Source organism: Salvelinus sp. IW2-2015, unplaced genomic scaffold (genome assembly GCF_002910315.2).
Source record: "Salvelinus sp. IW2-2015 unplaced genomic scaffold, ASM291031v2 Un_scaffold2232, whole genome shotgun sequence".
Lineage (NCBI taxonomy): Eukaryota > Metazoa > Chordata > Actinopteri > Salmoniformes > Salmonidae > Salvelinus > Salvelinus sp. IW2-2015.
In genome coordinates this window covers 183,260-190,328 of record NW_019943562.1, presented here as the reverse complement: position 1 = coordinate 190,328, position 7,069 = coordinate 183,260, and positions in this window count along the sequence as shown.

The following is a 7,069-nucleotide window of genomic DNA, read 5'->3' as shown; positions in this document are numbered from 1 at the left end:
GATTTTTTCTTTGTTGATTAAAAAAAATTATAATAAAATTAATTAATAATAAACGTTTTACTATTTTCATTAAATACTATTAACATATTACTATACTGTGACCGCTGAAGTAAAGGATAATGAGTGACACCCTAGGTGTGTCAAAAGGGGGACTCATAAAAATCCCTATGTTATCTAATATGTTACTAGGGTACTGAGAACGTGTTCTGAATGGTCATTAAAGGTTTAAAGTTCCTGGGTTTATCAACAATCTGGTATGTATGTATCGATCATTGAACTTGATGGTTTCTGTTTTAATTTACACCCATGAGGGTGTAAAAAATGGGGAATTGTTAGGATTTGTGTTTATTGCACTATAACCCAATGCTATATCACGTGATATAATATTAGCAACTGTTAGCCTGGGCGCCTGTGTGTGTGTGCTGGAAGTAACATTGTGTCCCAGATAGTGTGCGGAGAAGCTGTGGTTAACCTTGAGCGAGAACAGTATGCTTTCTATGCAGGTGCAAATAGCTCAAACAATGTTACAGAACTGTCTGACCTCAGTCTCCAGGGTGTTGGAGCGTAATCCACACAGCAACAGCGCCGGACACCAAGAGGCTGGGACCAGTCTGAGCGCCGGCGATAGGCTGAGCAAAGTTTAAACCACGCTCAGCCTCTACTGTGATAGGCCAACAGACGGGTTGGAACTACGTCTATCACCGTATAAGAACAGCTGCTTACTTACATCCTGCCAATTCTCTGTTCTGCCCTGCGAGGTGATACAGAGAACCCGTATATACGAAAATTGCTTTTACCATTTATCGCTTGAGTTTAATAAAAATACTTAGTATATTCGGTGACTCTAAATCACATTTTGTCCTGATATCAGATTTGAATTGGCGTAAATCCCTTATAGAAGAGTTTCTTCTCAACTGGTTAGGCTATATTGATGTAATGGCATGAAAATAAATTGGCTGAATATTATACAATGAATTATCAACAGCTCTAACAATTTGAACCCCACAGGAAATCTACACTGGCAATTCTAGAATACTATATAGCCTAAAATCCTGGCTAAACTATCATTATGACGTCATGGATGAATTCTAGAATATACTATATATCCTAGAAACCTGGTTATACTATCATTATGACATCATGGATGAATTCTAGAATATTCAATTCAATTCAAGGGGCTTTATTGGCATGGGAAACATGTGTTAACATTGCCAAAGCAAGTGAGGTAGATAATATACAAAAGTGAAATAAACAATAAAAATTTACAGTAAACATTACACATACAGAAGTTTCAAAACAATAAAGACATTACAAATGTCATATTATATATATACAGTGTTGTAACAATGTACAAATGGTTAAAGCACACAGAATATACTATATAGCCTAGAAACCTGGTTAAACTATTATTATGAAATCATGGATGAATTCTAGAATATACTATATAGCCTCGAAATCTGGTTAAACTATAATTTTGACCTCATGGATGGCCAGTCCTTGTATTCATAGTGTAGTGAATTCAGGGGGTTACCCTGAGCTGAACMCAAACCTGYGTCCAGCGACTGTCAAGCCAACACCTTATAACTGTTACGCTAAGATGTCTGAACTTCTTGACGAGGTCGCTAGGTGTTGGATTACGGTTGATACAATAGCTTTCTCTATGAATTTGGGAGTGGTTACATTTCTCCAGCCCCCATCCCCCAGCTGTTTACCAAACCAAGTCTCTGGGCAGCCATTTTGTTGCTGTTTAAATACTAGGTGGCCCCTTTAAAAAAGTCACACAACAATCAATCAACCAATAACAAAGCTGTAATTCCACCACTGTTTTGCTAATAAGATGATGGATGGGGCTGGAGAAATGTAACTACTTTCAAATTCATAGACAGACCTATGGATGCAAGGACTGACCATCCATGATATCAACATTATAGTTGTAACTATGTTTTGAGGCTATACAGTGTTGATTTACATTGTTTCTGGAGTGGAGTAAAAAGCTTATTCTGGGTTCTGATGGGGTACAACAGTTGAACTAAGCTCATGAGGCATGTGTTATGTTCTTCAAGAATGAATGGCTATAAATAAATCATTTAAAAATCAAAATATGGATGTAGTAATTGCAGATTTCCCCTTTAACACCACACATCCTTCCAGTTCTCTGCTGCCAGTGACTGGAACAAATTTCAAAAATCGCTGAAGCTGGAGACTTATATTTCCCTCACCAACTTTAAACATCAGCTATCTGAGCAGCTAACCGATTGCTGCAGCTGTACATAGTCCATCTGTAAATAGCCCACCCACTCTACCTACCTCATCCCCAAACTGTTTTTATTTACTTTTCTGCACAACAGTATCTCTACTTGCACATCATCATCTGCTCATTTATCACTCCAGTGTTAATCTGCTAAATTGTAATTCTTCGCTACTATGGCCTATTTATTGCCTACCTCCTCATGCCTTTTGCACACACTATATATAGACTTTATTTTTTCTACTGTGTCATTGACTTGTTTATTGTGTTATTGGCTTGTTTATTGTTTATTCCATGTGTAACTCTGTGTTGTTGTCTGTGTCACACTGCTTTGCTTTATCTTGGCCAGGTCGCAGTTGTAAATGAGATCTTGTTCTCAACTAMCCTACCTGGTTAAATAAAGGTGACATAAAAAAAATAAAACATCAGTTCAACAACTGCAGAGTTTGTGCCTCTGTTTTTAAGGCAGTACTTACTTGTGTTAACCAGGGTCCGTTCATCGTTAGAACCATTGGATGCCTTAAGATGCGTTTGGGAAACCGAGCCCAGAAATCCAGTTTCCTCCTCTTCTTCCTCCTCCTCCTTTTTCGATGTGACAGTCATCTCCCCCTCCTCTTTCACTCCAAAAACTGCATCCTCCTCTTTCTCTTCCTCCTCTTCTTTTACTGTAACATCCTCTTCCAATCTGAACGCGTCTTCTTCTTCTTTCACTGAAACGTCTTTCTCTTCTTTTTTCACTGTAACAGCCTCACTCTCTACTTCTTGTTTTACTGTGATAACCTCCTCTTCCTTCTCCTCTTTGACGAGAGCTTCTTTCTCCGTCCAGCAGACCTCCTCTTCATTAACAAGAGAGTAGCTTAGTGACCTCATGGTTGGAGATGTTAGCTAGCTAGGCTAATGCTAACTTAACCAGCCRGCRAGATGAATAATAAAAACAATACCGTAAATATMAAATTAAAACGGATAACTAACTAGACGACAGTAGTGGTTTTAAAATACAGTGGCTAATATACACTTAAGCGTCTAAAGAGCGTTATTGGTTCGTCTATTTTGTCTAGCAAGCTACCGAGGTGGCTGAATAACTGTTGCTGCTGTTGAAAGAAGCGACCCGTCCACTAGATTATACGTCACACTAGCAGCATTGCCTTAAAGTCGCAGACTTTGACTGGAGTGGGCAACGCAGTTGAGTAAAATGTAAATTGAATTTTCAGACAAAAAGTTAAAGGGTAGTAATCAGGGACGTAGRTAGTCCTAAAATATTWATTAMCCCCCCRTAAATAAATCAATATCAGTCAATATATTTTTTCTGTGATTTCTTATTTTCGTCAACCGTTCCATCGCATCTTAAACTTCRKKRMGGYCSGSKKRWYGYKCSGGGGYYGSRMSRMSRWWSSRWYMMYKRMMTTYYKRTTRRTRKYSKAAWWWMGMMGYKKYYAAWWKRTYGYYYYYYGGGMWKCCCKWAGGCGGAAWTCCCAGGGGGGACGGGGGACACACGAKSCCCCCAMCCTGGGAAAAATATGATTTGTCCCCCCCAATATAGCACTGTAAACATAACTATGTAATTTCAATAATATTAATAATACGCAATGAAAGCACTTATGCTGATTATAGACACATAATAGCGCGTTTGTAAGTTTCAAAAGATTGCGACCCCCGCCCTTTTCCTCACAATGGTTTGATCCACTGCCAGTTCCTTAGCTGGCAAGGTAAAAGAGATGATGTCACCCTTGTTGCCAGCAGGACCAGTATAGGGGACAGTGGCACAGCATTGTCCAGTTACCTCAGTGATGGCACAAAACTATATCAGCCACACCCACCATTTATAGAACCGCAAACTCTTGCCAACAGAGTGTTGACGTTTCAAGAGAGATGGTTTCGCGATTTCCCCTGGCTACATTATAATCCATCAATAAAAGGAGTGTTGTGTTTTCACTGTTGCCAAGGGTTTTCAAGCCAGCCATCTTTTGGCCAAAGAGCAGATGCTGTCTTCATTAGTGCAGGATTTAGGAACTGGAGAAAAGCCATTGGAAAATTCACAGCACATCAAAACTGCCAAACCCACCGCCACTTTGTAACTGTAACAGCACACCAGCTAAATCCAATCAGTGTCCAGTTATCCAGCGCGTGGGGTAAACAGCAGGAGGACTCAAGGTATTGCTTGATGAAAATTGTTAGTTCAGTGCGGCATGTAGTAAGACAGGGACAAGCCTTTAGAGGCCACACGGATGACCGTGGGAATTTAAACCAGCTTTAGAAACTTAGGGCAGAAGAGGATGATCCCATTTTACTGAAGTGGTTAACAGAGCGTACCACAATGTACACAGGCCCCAAAGCACGGAATGAAATTCTGAACATCATGGCCAATACAGTCATTCGAGGCGTTGCAGCAGAGATTAGGTCTCTTCCGATTGTACAATTTTCAGTAATTGTTGATGGTACTCAAGATGTCTCTGGTGCTGAACAGGAGAGTGTCTGTCTGCGTTATGTTGACCATGGCATTGTCCCTCACGAGGAGTTTATTGGGCTATACAGGGTGTCGGAGATAACAGGCGAGGGCATTGCGAAAGTGGCAACTGATGTGTTGTTGAGGCTCAATTTGCCCACGTCTGGCTTACGTGGGCAGATTTACGATGGTGCCTCAAACATGGCAGGAAAATACACAGGTGCACAGGCAATTCGAACAAGTGTAATGCGTTAATGTTGGTGTATTGTATGTGTGATTTTCCGATGAAAGCTGTATAGATTTTGTTATAGTAATTTATTTGAAATTTGGCTCTCTGCAATTTTTAGCGATCCCACAATAGTCCCAGAGTAAGTTAGATGAAGCCTATAGGGAGTTTGAGTAGATCTATTATCATTGTTGTGGCCAAGAGATGCAAGTCGTATATCATGTAGTTACTATTTACGCATGCATGAGATTCCCCACACCTGTAGCCCTGTGTAACAGTTATACACTTTACAACGCGGTCACCCATGCCGAACAGGGACCTTCTGCACACATCAACAACAGTCACCAAGACGATAGGCAATGTACCCATTCGCTCGCAAAATAGCGCTGGCCTTGCAGAGCAAGGTGCAACACTACTTTCTAGTTTCAAGAGCAAGTGACGTAACTGATTGAAGACGCTGAGGTAGCGCGGTACCCGCTAACTAGCTTAGCATGTTCACTCCGTTACACGCCTGTACATTTAATTTTGCCACTGAATCATGTACTTCTAAGCCTTGGCAATAAAGGTGGCAGTTTAGGTATTAAGTGTCTTTGAGATTATTTTTCAGTCATATCTCAAGTCAATTCCAGTCCCTTTTGAATGACTTGTGTCTCTGCATGGTATGTAGTTGACAGATTATAGCAGCTTCAACAGTGTTTACGCAATCTCTTGGTCCTGGAGACATCATGGGTTACACATTGTACTAATAGACTAGAATACAGGATTTTAACTAGTTAATTATATATACAGAAATATATGTTAAAAACAGAACACTCAGCTTCATCATGCATTCAATGTAAATACTCCGAATATTGGGTTATCTCAACAATTTAATTGTCCGTTCACCTCATTGATCTGATAATAAACTCAGCGAGTCGGTGGTGATATCTAGTCACATTACTCACTTCATTTCAACCAGTAGAGAATGTGAAACACTTTTTATTGAAGTGAAGAAATTATTGAAAATTAATCGAACAAAAGGGACGCTGTTTGGTGGAATTATAAGACATATGGGAAGTGCCAAGAGACATAACTCGTCATAAACGGTAGAAGGCGATGAAGTTAGTATGTATATTTAATTTCTGGCGATTTTGTGTCGCATGCTCTGCAGGGTTTTGATGTGAAATTATTGCTTGCCTCGTCTCTTGATGTTTCCTATGGGTGCTATCTCTCAGATAAGTGCATGCGTTTGGCGTTTCGCTCCGAAAAGCCTATTTGAAATCTGACATGTGGCAGGAATTCAGAACACGTGTTAAGCGTTGTAATTTGTGTATTGTATGTGTGAGTGTTCAGATGGAAAGTTAGGATGTTTATTATAAGTAAGGTTTCATTTTGAATTTTGGCTCATCTGCTAATGTGTTGTAGCATGCCCACAATAGTCCCAGAGAAGTTAGATGAAGCCTATGGATTGAAGTAGGAATATGTATTATCAATCTGGTTTGTGCCTAAGGGATGCAAGTCGTAGAATACAATGTAGTTTATTACCATAGCATGAGTTTGTTCCCCACAAATGTAGACCTGTGACATTTAATGATTTCACTGATCATGAGGTGAATCCTCTACCATTGGCCAAAAGATATGGTGCAGTTGTCAGGTATGAAATGCTCTTTTGAGATTAGTTTTTTTCAGTCCATAGTCCAAGTACAGGAGAAATCAAATTCCAGTGCTTTTGACATGACTGTTGTTCTGCTATGTAATGTAATTAGCAATTATACACTTCAACAGTTGTTTACCAATTCTCTGGTCCTGAGACATCGAATAGGTTACACATTGTAACTAATAGACTAGATAACAGGATTTTAAGCTAGTTAATTCATATATATGCAGAAGATAATATGTGTAAAAAACAGAAAACATACACTTCCTATGCGATCGATGGTAAATACTGCTACACGTTGGTTTCATTTCTCAAACATCTTAATGTCCGTCATCTAGCATTGATCTGAATAAAGAACAGGATAGCGTGGGAGTATATCATCACAGTTTACACTTCCATTTCAACGCAGTAGAGGAATGTGAAACACTTTATTGAAAAGCTATTATTTCAAAGAGTGTAGATGAACAATACAAGTTTGCAATTTTCTGTACTCTCAATTGCTTAATCTGTGGTTGT